A 17,336-nucleotide genomic window follows, 5' to 3' on the forward strand; every position below is an offset into this window, starting at 1 on the left:
CACTAAAAAAGCAAGTTAACTTAGAACTGTCATTTTTATAATGTAGGCTTGACCTACATGTGAACCATTAATATCTCCCCCAACTATTTAAGATGTATATTTATTTGAACAGAAACTGTTTTATAATTAGGTTTATATGCTCCTTGGGTCTATCATGACATTGCAGAATCACAAATGTTTTATGTTGTCTGTACTTTATCTGAATGTAAAATTTTTTACTCGATTCTCTAAGTAAAACCATCATATCAGCAAGGAGTGATAGTTTGTTTCCCCATTGTCTATAGATAGCATATCTAGTATAATACAGAATAATAAAGGACAATACACACTCTTGCTTTATTCCAGATCTTATTGGAAAATCTTCAAGTATGTTTTATAAGTTTCAAGTATGATTTTATAACTCTTTGGGCATAGTTCCAAATTGCTCTACAAAATGGTTGATCAGAGCTCACAATTCCACCGAGAGGGTACTAATGTCATTTTTCCTCACATCCCTTCCAACATGTCATTTTTCTTTTCTGTCCATTAATTAATCTAAGAGTTTTAGGTATAATGTTGAAATTACTTTAATTTGCATTTTTGCTTTATTTCCCTAAAAATCATTCATACATTTTGATCATTTAATTGAGGGAAAATTTGTATTATTTATATAAACTTGACTCATTTCTGTTTGAGAAGAAATGAGGCCTTTATCAGAGAAAATTGTTATAAAATTTTTTCACTTATTGCTAATTATTTTCCTACATTCTATCCCCGTCTACTACCCCCCTTCCATTTATTCTACTCTCTCCCACATTTCATCCTGCCCTGTGTTTCAAGTGTTTTGTTTCTGACTATGCCCTCAGCCCCACCTGCTCTCCCTTCTATCACCCTCCTCCCTTTCCTCCTACTTTTCTAGAAAGTAAGATAAATTTCTATACCCAATTGAGCTTACGTGTTATTTCCTCTTTGAGTCAGAATAATTCTATTGAGATTAAGATTGGCTCACATCCCCCCTTCTTTCCCTCCCAACTCTTAACAGCTTTTGCTTGTTTCTGTTTATGTGAGATAATCTGCCCCATTCTACACCTCTACCTTTCCCTTTTCTCCCAGTACATTTCTTCCTAACCCCTTATAGTTTCATTTTTTTAAAGATATCAACCCTTCAAATAAAATTCAACTCATTCCTATGTTATCTGTCCACATATCCTCCTCCTAATGGCCCTAAATAGGAGAGTTCTTATGAGTTACAAGTAGCATTTTCCCAAGTAGGATTGTCAGTAGATGAACTTTATTAAGTCCCTTGGAATCTCTATTTTCTGTTTACTTTATGATTGAATAGTCAAATTTTCCATTCAGCTCTGATCTGTTCATCAAGAATGCCTTGAAAGTCCTCTATCTCACTGAATATCCATTTTTTTCCTCCACTGAAGGATTTATACACTGAAGTTCTGCTGGGTAGGTGATTCTTGGTTGTAATTCCAGCTTCTTTCCCCTCTGGAACATCATATTCCAAGCTCTCTAATCCTTTCATGTTATTAGCGGCTAAATCCTTGTGTTATCTTGACTGTGGCTCCATGAAAATTAAATTGTCCTCTTTCTGACTGCTTGCAATATTTTTTCCTTCTCCTTTCTCCTTTGGAGAAGGATTGTGTTCTTCTCCAAAAACATTTGTAATTCTACATGTCATGATAAACCCAAGGAGCTCTCCAGACCTGGGAGCTTTGATTAGGCTATAATATTTCCAGAAGTTTTCATTGGGAATCTCTTTTCAGGAGGTGATCAGTAGATTCTTTCAATTCCTCTACTATCCTCTGGTTCTAACATTAGGGCAGTTTGATAATGTCTAAGTTGTTCTTTTGGATCATGGCTTTTAGGTAGTACAATAATTTTGGAATTATCCCCTCCTGGATCTAGTTTTCCCGGGTCAGTTGTTTTGCCAATGACCTATTTTACGATGTCTTCCAGTTTTTCATTCTTTTATTTGTTTTATTGTTTCTTGATGTTTCATCAAGTCCTTAACTTCCATTAGCTCATTTCTAATTTTTAAGGAATTATTTTCCTCAATGAGCTTTTTTTAAAAATCTCCTTTTCACCTGGAAAATTCCAATTTTTAAGTAATTTTTTTCTTCCATGAATTCTTGTGCCTCTTTTCCCATTTTGGCCAATTCTGCTTTTAAAAGTATTCTCACTGGGTTTTTTTGTACCTCTTCTACAATCTGACCTAATTTGATTATTTTTTCACCTTTTTTTTTTTTTGGTGTCTCTTTTTGCCAAATGGTTCACCCCACTTTTTAAATTATTTTTCTTCCATTACTCTCATTTCTCTTCCCAATTTTTTTCTCTACTTCTCCCTACTAGATTTTCAAACTCCTTTTAAAACTCTTCCATGGCCAATCAATAGCTTTCTTGGAGGCTCTGGATATAGGAGTTTTGACTTGGTTGTCTTCTTTTGAGTTTATGTTTTTGATCTTGACACCATAGTAGCATCAATGGTCAGATTTTTTTTTCTATCGTTTCCTTATTTTCCCAGCTTATTATTTGACTTTTAACTCTTTGTTAAAATAGGCCTCTGTTTCTAGAATGGAGTGAGCACTGTCCCAAGCTTCAGGGGTTTTGTGCAGCTATTTTTAGAGGTACTTCTAGAAGCCTATATGTTTTCAGTTCTTCCAAGTTGGTATGCTCTAAGGAAAGGTGTCTATTCCTCTCTTGGCCTGTGTCCTGGTCTGTAAGTGACCACAAGCACTTTTCTGTCCTGGAAATGTGAGGGGGGTCCTACTCCACTGTGGTCACAAGCTCTGGTGTGCTGGTGCTCTTCCTTACCCTGAGATTACCACCAATACTGAGACCTGGCTCTGAGCATGGACAAATCAATAGAGTCTTGCCTCAATGGTAGCAAAAAGGAATCCCCCCCCCCCCCCAATTAATATTCTTCTGCCTAGTCATTCAACTCCCTTATCATCTGTGGACTTTGATCCAGAGTGCTCCTGGGTTGCCAGGACTAGGTCTCTGCTGGCACAACCCATACTAGACTATGCTCCACTCTCATCCAGGTGCAGCATACCTTTCCTTCTGACCTTCTAACTTGTCTCTGGCATCTATGGGCCGAGAAGTCTGAAAAACACTGCAGCTACCACTGATTCAGTTGCCCAAGGCCTGCTTCTAGTTTGTCTGGATACAGTCTTCACTGGCATAGCCTTGCATTAGACTGCATTCTTCTCCAAAGACTTTTCCAGCCAACCTCCTAAGTTGTCTTAGTCTGGAAAACTGTTTCACACCATCTTTTTTTTATCAGTACTGCCACTCCTATAATTTGTTTATAGCCATAATTTAAAAATATTTGGGGGTGATTTAAGGGGGATAACTCAGGCAAGTCCCTGCCTTTACTCCATCATCTTAGCTCCATCTAAAGTAGTATTTTTTTTTTTTGCGTGTGGGTCTCTTTTACCAAGTTGTCTTTTTATAGTTTTCTGCTTTTGCTTTTCATTTCTTTGCCAAAATTATTCTTCTGCCCCTTGATTCTGAAAATAATTTTCAGTTCTTACAATAATTCCTGTTGAGTGTGTATCCATTACAAATTTTCTTTAAAGCTTTGCTTGTAGCTGTTATGACTTTCATTATCTTCTGAATTGAGTCTTGATCTTTCCTGTCACCATAGTCATTTTTTTGCTGCCACTGTCATTTGCTCATTTTTATATCCTAGTTGTTGATTTGGAGCTTTTTGTTAATGTTGGGTTCTGCTCAAAGATGGGGAATGGATGGGATAGTGGGGTTCTGTCTCAAGCCTCAGGCTTTTTTTTCACACTGCCATTTTCAGAACTAATTCTTGGGGTCTGAAAGTTTTCAATTATACCAAGGTAGTATGATTTGGGAAAAGGTTTGGTCACTGATACATTGGTCTTCACTCTGTTCTTTAACCAGGAAAGGTTCTCTGATCCTTTGAGATGGAAAGAGCTGCTGCCCTCCAGGGTTTCCACTCCCTTTTGACTGAACAAGTTCCTCTCCACCTTTGAACTGTGCTCCAGAAGTGGGGACAGGCAACAGACATGCCAAACAAACTGGTCACTTTCTGAGCTGTCAGGTTCACGGGCTCTCACGTGGAGCTCCCAATGCTTCTACTGCTTCTGTCACCACTAGTTAGTCTAACCACTGATGTTTTCTCAACATGGACTCAGAATTATCCTACTCCTGTGTCACAGATCTCTCCTTCTGACCTCCTATGTTGTTTCAGGTCGCGAGAATGTCTCACTCTGACCTCATTAGTTCTGCCACTCCAGAATTTGACTTGTGGTATCATATTAAAATTGTGTGGAAAGGCATGTTGAAAGAGACCGGCTGCCCAGGATCTTGGCTCCATCTCTCTCTCTCTCTCTCTCTCTCTCTCTCTCTCTCTCTCTCTCTCTCTCTCACAATCTCTTCTCTCCAGGATTTTATGACATTGCTCTCTCATGGTCTCCTTCCAACCTGACCACTCCCTTCTGTCTCTATTGCTGGATTCTCATCCAAATCACTGTTGTTACTGTGAGTCCTTTTTCTTCAAAGAGGACCAGTGCCACTCACAAGTGAACTGGACTGAAGTGAAAACTCCAGTCATCAGCCTCACCCTTCCTGAATCACAGCAGACCAGCGGCAGGACCAAAGTCAAAGCAACCAGCAAAGGTCCAGGATGACCTTGGCATCTCTGATGCCTGGGCTTCAGCCACTTTTGGACTAATTGCTCTCATCTGCTCATTTCACATGATTGGGCTAGACACTCCCTTAACTCACTAATGGGTTTGAAGCTTCTTGGTTGCCCTTAACTGAGTTTAACTCATCTTCCAAGGCAGTTTACCAGAGTGTTGATTCTGTACATACTACACACCTTCTTGGAGCCACAGGTGAGAGTTGGGTGAAGGTAAACACCAAAAGACTCAGGAAGGCCTCACACCAGATGCTATTCCTATCTGAACACCCTATGCACCTCTCCAGATGATACCATCAACCACAAGTATCCCCAAAGGGCTCTGTCCCAGGCTTTCTTCCCTTCTTTTCCTCTCCCCTTATATTACTGCACTTGGTAATGATCTCAGGTCTTATGGATTTAATTACCATCTCTATGCTAATTATAAAATTTACCTATCCTGCCCTAACCTCTCTGCTGAGCTCCAATCTCACACCTCCACCTACCTTTCAGATAGCTCAAATTAGATGTCCAGTAATCAATTAATCAATAAACATTTAAGAAGCACTCACTATGTATGTGGGAGACACTGTGCTAAGCACTAAGGATACAAAGCGTTTGTGAAACCCAGTTCCTGCTCTCAAGAAGCTTATAACATGCAAATAAATATATGCAAAGGGGGTTATATACAGGATAAATAGGAAATGGAATTAAGAGGGATTAGGAAAGGCTTCCAGGAGAGGGTAGGATTATCACTGAAGGTTTTAAGGAAGCCAAAAAGGTCAGTAGTTAAGAATGGAGGAGGGAGAGTGATCCAACATGGAGAGCATCTAAAAAAAAGTCCAAAGGTGAGAAATGGAGAAACAACAAGAAGGCCAATGTCAACTGAACCTAAAGGTAAGTGTCTGGAGAAGAGTAAACAAGAAAACTAGAAAGGTAGGAAGGAGCTCAGTTGTGTGAAAGGCTGTGAATGCCTTTTGAATTTGCTCCTAGAGGTAATAGGGAGCCAAAGAAGAAATGAGTGGGGGTGGGAAGGGTGTAACAAGATCCCACTTGTGTTTTAGGAAGTCGCTTCAGTGGCTGTTTCTTGAACAAGTCTCTCCATTGCTCGGGCCTGCAATCCACTATGCCTGGAATGTTGTCTCATATCACCTCTAGCTCTTAGCAACCCTGGCTTTCCTTCATGTACCAACTAATATTCCATTTTCTACAGTCAGTCTTTTCCAACTCCTCTTCATTCTAATGATTTCCCTTTCTGAATCTACTTATCTTATTTATATAATTTATTCTATTTATGTAGTTTGTATGTAGATGCTTGTTTTTTTTGTCTCTCTCTCCTTGGGAACAGGGAAGTCTTTTACCTATACTTAGAATAGTGCCTGGTATAGAATAGATGCTTAATAAATGTTTATTGACTAACAAGAAGTAAAAGTGGTTTGGTTGTCAATAAAATATTTCTGATTGGCTTCAGGACTATCCAAGTCATTTTTTTCTACATCTGGACTTCAGGCACCTTAACTGGTAAAATTAAGGGGTTAGGGGCTTGACCTCTAAGTTCTCTTCTTTCTCTAAATCTAACACAACACTGAATTTTTGTTGTTGACTTTAAGAAAAACTCAGTTGACTTCTCACTGGACCACAACTTCCTTTTCTTTTCATAACATTGTGAATTTATGCCCGATAGTCTTTTTTTTTTTTCAAAAAAAAAGGATTTCTTTCACATTCACAGTAGCTATAGTTAATGTTTACAGACTGTCTAAAAAAACTCTGATCTTTCTCCCTTTTCTACAACAGCAGAAGTAGCTGGAAAGCCAAATACTAGTTTGTAACTTTTTTTTTAATGAGCCACAAAGATGAAAAAATTAATTATCATAATAGATACAATCCGTTTCCAGGACTGAGCCTGAAGCACAAAGAGAATGATAGAATTCTCTCAAGCCTATTTTCTGCTGGCAAAGAGTTTTAGCATCTAGAATCATGTCCACACTACGCTGTAGAGCTGGGAGTAAAATATCCTAAAGGAAAGCTTTTAAAAAGTATAAAAGTGACATCAACAAGGGTCACTATAGTCAAATACTTTGAGTGACTGACAGTGTCCCATGCCTGAAAAATTTTCTTTCTTTGCTTTTCTAATTCTAGGCAATATGTCAGATACCAGAAATTATTCTGGGAAATCAATCTGATCCCAGAAGTTATTATTAGGAGGAACCTCCCTAATCATCTTGTCCAGCCCATAACGTAAAAGGAATCCCTCGTATGACCTAACAAACAATCATTGAGCCTTTGCAATGAGGAAAAACCCACTAGGTCACAAGGTGGCCTAGTCCACTTTTGGAGAACTCAAATTTTTAGGAAGTTTCTATTAATATAAAGCCTAATTGGGCCAAAAAGAAGAAATAGAATCCCTCTATCACATGACAGTCATGAAGACAGGTGTGAGGTCACAAATGGCTATGAATTCTGACAAGAGGAGTTTTACCCAAAGGGACTATCATCTTATTTCAGGATGCTACTAAGTATTTTTTCAAATCACAAAAAGGAGGATTGAAAAGGGCTTCCATTTTGCTTAAAAAAAAAAAAAAAAAAGAAAGGGAAGTATATGGTAATTCATTTGAGAAAGAAAGATAGGAGCAAGATCACGACTCAAAAGGTTTCCCCTATTCCTATAATGAAAAACAAGTGACTTGATGTCTGTACTCACTGAAAGGAGAGGTGTGAGTGGGAACAATAGGAAATAGCTATGTTGAAGTGCTGACAAACTGGAAACAAGAAACAACATTTGTCAGATTAAAAAGTATAACAACAACTTTTATTTGATAAGCTGTAAACAAAAATAATTTGGAAAATTTAATTGTTGGAAAGAACTGCTGGAAAAGTTGGAAAGCAATTTGACACAAATTAGCTTTAGATCATATTACAGTAGATAATCGAAGTACACCCCCCAAAAAGAAGTACAAAATGGATATGCAACTAGAATAATAAAGATCATAATTTGAAGAGAATTATATCAAATATGCCTTTCATAATTATGGCTAAGTGAAGAGTTCTTAACCAAAGGAGGGTCAGATAACCACAAAACACCAAAGGCTATGTGAAATTTAAACTTCTTGTACAAATAAAAACAGTACGATTAGGATAAGCAAGAAAGCAGCTGCCTAGGGGGTTAGAATCTTCACAACAAACATAAGGAAACACCCTCAACAAATGAAGGCTGGAACTTTCTCTGAAACTTCTAGGTAACCAAGGAGTTAAGTGAATTTAACCAGAGCCCTACAGCCAATCTATCTCAATTGGTTTTTCAATACGCTGTGGCCTCAGTTACATCAAATAAGAGATTGATTTCCAAAGTACAGAGACAAATAATCCAAAAACCTATGGCCAAGAAGCATTATCCAGTGGACTAGAGGTCACAATTAATGAACATGCAAAACTCCTCTAAATAACTACCAGTAAAACACATACAAATCAGAACAACTCCAAGGTTGTAGCTTACCACCAATTAGCAAAGATGGCAAAAATCAGAGATAGTGCTGAAGTTGCTGTGAAAAGACAAGCATATAATTACACCATTAGAGCTATAAATTGATCTATTCATTCTGGAAAACAATTTCCAAATAATTAAATAATTCACAACCTTTGACTCAAAGATTCCACTGTCAGATTATATGAGATTCCCCCCCCCACCAAAAGGCCTTACATTTACTAAAAATATTAAGTCCTTCATTTTAGCAGCAAAGAACTGAAAACAAAGTAGATGCCTATCAATGATCAAACGGCTGAAAAAATTGTACAATGAGACTACGATGAAATATTCCTGAATTATAGAAATATTTAGAATAAAAAGAGGCACAGGGAAGCTTATAGAAATGAAGTAAGCTTAAAGAAGGACAATATAACAATGTAATTAGAAAAAAGAAGAAAATTGAAACTGAAACCATATAATGACAGTGAGCACCTTATCTCTGTAACATTAAGATATGAGAATATAGCTAGCTCCCTCCCCTTTGTAGGAGTAGAGGACTCCGGAAGCACACCATAACATCTACCATCAGATCTAAGTGATATGTTACTTTTCTATTAAAGATCTTATGTTTTCTTCTGCAGTTGTTTGAAGGATTGGTAGAAGGTTTATTGGAAAATCAAGATGAAAAAAATAAATTTTTTTTAAAGTATTGAGCACTGCATGTGGGAAAAGAAATTTGTTTCCCAATAAACTATATAGGAAATCATGTAAAAAAAATTGTTATGTAGTCATTTTCAGTTGTGTCCTGACCCCAGTTGGAGCTTTCTTGGTAAAGATACTGGAGTAGTTTGTCATTTCCTTCTCCAATTCACTTTACAAATGAGGAAACCGAAGCAAACAGGGTTAAGTGACTTGCCCAGGGTCACACAGCTAGTAAATATTTGAGGGTAGTTTTGAAGTCAGAAAGATTAATCTTTCTGACTCCAGGTCTAACATTCTATCCACTGTTCCACTTGGCTATCCATGAGAAAGATTATTCTCTCAGTATTTTTTATATTGCTTTCCACAGACTTATCCTTAATAAAAATAATTTTCAAGAGTTATGTGGCAGAGATGATTCTTCATGCATATTCTTAGTGGCTATTCTACTATGGTATCTAGTAGATTGTATCAAAATAGTGATACATGTGTCTGCTGTCCAAAGGAAAGTTCAACCTTAAAAGTATGAGAAGCTAATCATGATGGTGATATTTTTTAGCTAGAGCAACTTTCAAAGATTATCTAAAAAGTCAGAAGGACCTATTCTCTGTATCAGTGGAGTGAGTAGTCATATACTAATGAAACTGTCTTTGAGGAATACAAGAAACATGGTTAACCCTTGAGAACATCACAAGTCATTTGCTTTAATTATTTCAGAGCATTAATTATTCCTTGGCTTGTACAGGTACAATTTTAATTTAATATAGTTGTGTAATAAATGTGAATAGCCTTTATCTCAAAGAAAGAGATATTAACTAAGTGATGGAGGAAAGGGAAGAATCTGAAAATGGAAATGGAAAGCAAAGCGCATTCCAACTTCCTCATCAGTAAAAGCTAATAGAGCTAAGGAGTGGAGAAAAAAATAAAGATAAAGCAAAGAATGTTGTTTATGGAACAGGTATTCCAGAGTGCAGAGTGGAAGAACTGTTATATAAAACTTTGGAGTGGGAAGGTAGAGAGGAGTGGGAATTAAGAATAGGGTGGTAGAAGATGATGGATAGGGATTTAGATTATAATCCACAGGAGTTCAGAGCCACTGGAATTTTTTTGGGGGGGGGCAAACTAAACATATTTGTTAGAAGGCTTCTGTTTTTTTCCCCCCTTTCCCCTACCTCCATGAGGGAAATATGAAGACATAAGGAAAATAATTTTTTGCTAATTCAAAAAAATTAAATTTTAAGAACAATTATTTTCTTTCAGTTTTTCTTCTAATACTCCCCCCTACTCATATCTATTTTTAAAGAGGTTTTTATGTCTCCTCTCTAAAATCAGGAGAAGTCTTTCAAGTAATATCTCTTGAGAGTGAATGAAACCATTTTTCTCTTTGTTACAAATCAATTGATTTGCTGAAAATCAATTGCTGATTATATATTTATTTTATATATTTCTTCAATTTCAAGGATAAAGTACTCCACTAAGCATTTTACACTATTATTATTATTATTAGTAGTAGTAGTAGTAGTAGTAGTAGTTTTTGTAAGGCAGTGGGGTTAAATGACTTGCCCAAGGTCACACAAATAGGTTAATTATTAAGTGTCTCAGGCCAGAATTAAACTCGGGTCCTCCTGACTCCAGGGCAGGTGCTTTATCCACCGCGCCACTTAGCTGCCCTTCAATAAGCATTATTATAACATAAATAAATGTGTTTTTTAAAAATACCAATTACAATAACTACATTTTCATTTCTCTTCTGCATTTAGTAAAACTTTAATCTGTGTGTGAATGTGTATATATGTATATGTATACATACACACACACACATATGAACATGTGAAAGAAAAACAATAAGAAATAAAATTTCCAAAATAAAATATTTTCCCAAACAATTAAACTTAATTCCAGTTTTAAGCATGTGAATACACTTAGAATCCACCAACCTCTTTCTTAAATATCTTGTGATATTTACAGACAAAACTGATGGGGGAAGCCACACAAGTCATCTCAAATACTTAGCATCGCTACTCATATCTAAATCTATAAAACTATTCTAATCCTCCTTCACCTTGTTATGAAGACTTGTTTATTAGGAAACCTTTCAGCTACTCATTTTGTATCTTCTCCAGCATCCCCCAAATACTACCATTAATTCTATTTAAAACAAAGCAGGAGTCAATATGATATCTACATTGCTATGAAATCTTTAAATCAACTTTTAAATGCAGCTTTTTAACCACTAACTTTCCCACAGGTTTTATCATTAAAGTCATACCCTGCAGAGTAGTCATTGAAATAGAAAAAAGTTAATTTTGGAGTTAACAGAAATAATCTGTTATGGTCAAGATGGAGTGTGACATTTATTTTTATTTAATATTGTATATTAGATATTTGGCTGAACTTCTTAAAAAATTCTGATTTAAAATGCAACACACCTATTTTGTACCTTTGTCAGAGGACGTTAGCTCTTGTATATATTTCAAGGATATACTGTATACACACACACACACACACACACACACACACACACGAAATTTGTTTTGGTCAAGAGTTCTGGCTTTATAGGATCACTCATAGTTTCATCCCTTGTAATTTATAACTAATGCTTCAAAATGCTAAATATATGGGGCAGCTAGGTGGTGCAGTGCATAGAGCACCAGCCCTGGAGTCAGGAGGACCCGAGTTCAAATCCAGCCTCAGACACTTCGTAATGACCTAGCTGTGTGGCCATGGGCAAGCCATTTAACCCCATTTGCCTTGCTAAAAAAAAAAAAGCTAAATATAAAACTGTTAACAAGATAATTAACAAGACACAGGATGATTATTAAGCATTTGCTATGATCATATAACACATTCTATATGACTGGAAACAATAAAAATACAGGTTTTCTTAAGTGATAACCCTGTCCTAATTTTCATCAAGTTCCTATTTCAAATAACATCTGGAAGTGAAAAGCTGCATGGCATCACAATGACAATTGTTTAGTATTTGTTTAAACAATACACTCATTATGACCCTAAGATTTAATCTTCAAGGTTTTGTAAAATCATAGGAAGGCAGGATCTTTAACAACTGAAGAACAACTTGAATGAACATGCTAAATTGTCAAATTACATGAATATATATATATATATATATACATATATATATATTTATTCACATACACATTATCCTTTCTGCATCAAATTTCCTCACAAGTCAACATTCACACAAACAATACTTGAAGCCATGAGATATGCAATTGTTTCCAATTATTTACTAAACCTTTTCTTTAAATTCAATTTTATTTTCAGTTCTGAATTCTTTCTCTCCCAAATCCCTCATTCCAAACCACTGAGAAAGCTAAACAGGTAAAACCCCTTATAAATAATGTATAGTCAAAGAAAATAAATTCCCATATTAGATATGTTAAAATATCTATATTTCAATTGATAGTATTAAGTCCATCATTTCTCTATCTGGTGAGTAGATAGTGCATTTCATCTTAAGTCCTCGGGAACTACAGAACTTAACAAATTTTTCATTAGGAAGGATCAAATGTTCCCCTAACTACTAACTACCATTATAATAATGATCATTCTACAAAAGGAGGCAAAGAAAAAGGTGATTAGGTTTCCATAATATGAAAGTGTTTCTCTATGCAGGGGTGTGTGTGTGTGTGTGTGTGTGTGTGTGTGTGTATGTGTTGTGTGTGTGTGTGTGTGTGAGAGAGAGAGAGAGAGAGAGAGAGAGAGAGAGAGAGAGAGAGAAGAGGCAAGCTGGGAAGGAGTGTGTTACTAAAACAAATATAATCATGTGCGATCTGGATACCTGAAAAAATACAACCTAAATGTCACTCAAATAAATTACAAGAATGAATGGGATGTTCTGTCAAACAATTCAATGAAGGGCTCTTCTCCTATGAAAATAACCTAGTTATCAGTGCCAGAAAACCACCCAGAGATGTGCTGCCTGCTGAGGTTCCTTCTCTGTCACTATACAATAGTCATCACTCAGCATGAAATGCCATCAGCAGCTCCCGATTGGCTCCTGTGATTGAGGACAACGGGGCTTTAGAGAATGCAAGGAATAAATGTCTATGATTTAATAAGCTCTGGAAGGTCCAGAACTATTTTTCTTGTGTCTCAGCATCACTAAGGATCAACACAATGCTCCCATATAATAGATGCTTGAAACTAAAAGAACCAAATAACTACTTTGAAATAAAAATTTCCAACCAATGTGTCCATTTTCTTTGCCCTATGGAGTAAAACGAGAACAAGAGGCTTAAATCAATTGAAACAGTTCGGTCCTCAAGGTCTTCTTACATTCTGGTTCTCCCAGTGTTAGACACTTGTTGGACTGGCCTGAGAAACCCCCAAAAGAAAGCTTTGAACCACAACAAATTTTGGAGGAAATCCAATATCCCCTATTTTTAAAGCCACAAACAGCCTGAGCTGAGAGGAAATATACATTGGCCACAAGACTGTTCTAGTCAAACCCTATCATTCAGGACCAAAGCCTTTTGTGAAACTGCTTCTTTTGTTTTCACCTATCTCCATTTGAGAACAACACATGATTGTGGATCAAGCAGCTTTTAACATGAAGTAACAGATAACTGAGTCAGCTGCTCAAAGGGATGCAGCAAACTTGGGAGGATTGTACTATGACATTTATTTTATTTTAGTTCCTATGTTAACCATGTAATACCAAGGAAAAAAGCACAAGCCATTTTGAAGGATGCTTAGCCACTTAGGCTGACCTTTGTGACCTGGGAGATGAGCCACTGGGCCCTCTGTCTTCACTCTCCTGAGAGCCTAAGGATTCTGAAATCTCACAATCCCCAAGTATCCTAGGATTCTCCTTCAGCTACTTCTCTTTCAGAGACAACAAATCCTAAAGGACAGAAGCTGCAGAGGCGGGCAGAAGCATTTGGGGTATTTCAGATGGTACACAGTGATTGTTATCTGACAAACAGCCTAAGGGCGATTGAAAGTACCCACTCTCCCTTCAGCTGAAGACTTCCAACATGCGACTACATGTATAAAACATTTTCAAGATTGATTAAGGCTGAATAATTTTAAGTGACAGTTTGAAGGGGACATTCATAATTATCCTATTACCTGACATTACATAGCACTTTCACAATCTGAATTGACTCTAACACGTGTGAAGTAGTTCATATGTGATGAATTGTGTTTTCTAAATGAGAAAACTGAGGCTCAGGGGTTAAATAATGTATATGTAACTCACAGAGCCAGGTAAGTATCAGAGGCAGGATTTGAACCCATGTACTACTTCCCAACTCCAAGTCTAACACGTCATTAAACCCGTATCACCTCTCAAAAGTCTATTTATCAAAGTGATAGATACAAAGGAGAAAAATAGCCAGGATAACTAGGTAAAAAGAAGCAGTGTGCCCTTCAACTCCCTGCTCCTTCAAAAAACTTTTTTTTTAAAATTCCGACAAAGATCTAAGAAAACTCATAGGAAAAAGAGAAACTACAATGAGTCATCTTTCCAACTCAAGATCACAAATTCAATCTGCAGGCAAATGACCACAGCAGGAACTTTGCAACAGACATTTATGGGCCAGGATCAGGACTCTTTACCCAGAGCTTCAAGCAAAGGTAGCAGGATAGGAATGCTCAGGGTTGGTCACAGATTCAAACTCAAGTCCAAGGCCCAGGCAACAAAAGCAGGGGATCCCACAGAGCCCAGAACTAGGATAACCACCTGGAAGAAACCTGGTGCTAGGCACAGGCGCAACCTTTCCCAATCTTCTCCTGGAGCAGTTCAATGTCATAAAAACATAAAAGAGCAACTATCAAACTAAGGATGTCCATACCATCAACTCAGATGCCACTGACTCCAAAACACCTATAAACAAATCCTTCAAGAAAAAAACACTTCTCAAAAGAGCAACCAAAAGAGCTTAACAAAAAGAGTAACTGAAATTCCTTGAAGAAATTATTTAAGGGTAAAAAAATGAATTTAGAAATGACTTCATTATATATGAAAGGAGGGCGACAAAGAAAAAATAGAAAAATAAATTCTATGGAGGAGAAAATTGGAAAGAGACAAGTCAGTCTTGGCAGAAATACAAAATCTTACCCAAGTAATAGGCTCTCTCAAAATAAGACTGGAACATATTAGAAATCCAGGCTTTCACAAAGCAAGAAAGAATAAAATAAAGTTAAAAAAAAAAAGGGTATCACATAATGAAGAAAAAATTGAACTGGAAAAGAGATCAAATAGAAATAAATTTTAAGAATCATTTCTATAACTGAAAGTCATGATCAAAAAGAGCCTGGATATAATATTTCAAGAAAACTGTCCACAATAGGGCAAAGTGTGTGGGGGGGGAAGCATCTATTGGTCACATCCTGAAATAAATGTCAAAAGAAAAATACTGGAAGTTGCCAGCAAGAATTTAAGTACCAAGTTAATGAGTCAGATTCACATAAGATTTAATGACTATCATCTCCAAGAAGCACAAAGTAAGGAAAAATAAATCAAATAGCAAAAAATATAGGTTTGCAAAAAGAGCAACTGATTTAGCAAATAAGGGGACAAAATGAACTTGTAATGAAATACAAGACTTCTAAATATTCAAAATTAAAATACTAGATCTCTTTTGAATAGTAGAGTCTTTGAAATAAAAACACATGAGTAAGGAGAACATTAAAAATAAAAGTGAAAATTCACAAGAGATTGATCCAATGGGGAAATCGGAGACCAAATTGAAAATGTTAACTAAAAAATAAATAATTTAAAAAATTTAAATTTAGAGCCAAAATAGTTGAAAAAAGGTCGATACTTTCTTGAACTCTCCCAAATTCCCCTCCTGACAACTTTAAATAAACTTTCAAAACATATTCTGAAGTTATAGAACCCACAAAAGGACAAGGTAAAACTAATTTTCAGTCCAAGACTTCCATGGTCAGTAGGAAAGGTCTGCTGCACCAAAGTTAAGAGGAGAGCATGATCCACAGTTGGCCAATGCAGACTGAACCTCAGTCACCCTTAGGGGTGACAGCATTAGCTGTTCTGTACTTCTCAGCCCAAAGACAACTGGTCAGAAGGAGGATAACAAAGGTCCCTTTGATGAGGGCAAGACTGTTTCATTGGCCATGCTCAGATCTGGGACATGGCAAGGAGAAACACTTAAAACTGTGAGGGACTAGGGACCAGGATTCCAGTTCCAAGGCAGAAAAGAGAGCTTATGGTTGCTCACTGTTCAGAACTCAAGGAAGGAGAGTAGAAAATACACCTCTCCTTAGTCTATATTACTTTGGAAGAACCAAATACTTACAGAGCCATAGAATTAACTTTGAAAATAGCTAGACAAAAAACTGAAAGGGCTCCTCCACCCTAGAAATAGAGCTCCACTTTAGTATATAATTAAAAGTCAAGAAAACAAAAAAGAATCTGACTCAAAGATAGTTACTAAGATGATAGGAAGACCAAAACAGAAACTTGAAAAAAGACAATAAAGCCAAAACTGCTATATCCAAACCCTCAAAGAAAATATGAATTGGTCTCAAGCCCCAAAAGAAATTCCTGGAAGAACTCAAAATTTAAGATTTAAAATTCAAATGAGAGGGAAAATTGGGGGGGGAAATGAGAGTGAAGCAAAAAAAAAAAAAAAAACAAACAAAAAAACCCCAACCCCATTAAAAAAGGCTCAACAGCTTGGGTAAGAGGCACACTCACAAAACAAAACAAAAAAGCCACCTTAAAAAGTAGAATGGACCAAATGGAAAAAGCAGTACAAGAATCCAATAGAGAGATCTCCATAAACAGCAGAATTGGCCAAATGGAAAAAGCAGTACAAAAATTCACTGAAGAAAATAATTCCTTAAAAATTAAAATTGGGCAAGTTGAAGCTAATGGCATCAAGAAACAAAAACAAAATTCAAAGAATGATCAAAGAAAAGAATATATAAAATTTCTCAATGGGAAATAATCATACCTAGAAAAATAGACTGATTAAAAGAAAAGAGAATTACCGATGGTCAAACAGCTACTAATGTCTGAACTGACACCAAAGTCAGAGTTTCCATAATTGACAGAACAGCAGTCCATGCATGGTGTCACTAGCTGCCAAAAAGTTAAACCAACAAAATTTAAAACCAAAATCAGAAATCTGAAAAATCAAATAAGAGGTTAACAAAAATAAAAACAAAAATTGAAAAAATTAGAAACAATTAAAAAAATAAGTATAAGCTATTAATTTGATTTTTAAAAGGGAAAATAAATTACTGGTGTCAAAATTTAAAATAACTGGTAATACTGAAAAAGAAATACAAAATATTTGAAACTGCCCAAATTGCGTCAATAGATCAATTTAAGAGATATTTTAAATGAAATATAAAAAATGAAATACTGAAATTAACAGAAGAAACAAAAAATTTATTTGTAAAATATATTTCATTAAATATTTTCCATTTATATTTTAAAATATTAATATGCTTTAAAAAGTAGAATTCCAAATTCTCTCCTTTCCTCCTTTCTCTTTCCCATTTACCTCTTGAGAGGGCAAACAATATAGCAATTGT

General features: G+C 36.1%; 1 protein-coding gene across 3 annotated transcripts in view; it reads right to left on the bottom strand.

Moving 5' to 3' along the window:
- Positions 1 to 17,336, bottom strand: part of JMJD1C (jumonji domain containing 1C) — a 204,624-nt gene that overhangs the window by 165,756 nt on the left and 21,532 nt on the right. The window lies entirely within an intron of this gene.

This window comes from Macrotis lagotis, chromosome 4, assembly GCF_037893015.1.
Source record: "Macrotis lagotis isolate mMagLag1 chromosome 4, bilby.v1.9.chrom.fasta, whole genome shotgun sequence".
NCBI classification, from domain to species: Eukaryota; Metazoa; Chordata; class Mammalia; order Peramelemorphia; family Peramelidae; genus Macrotis; species Macrotis lagotis.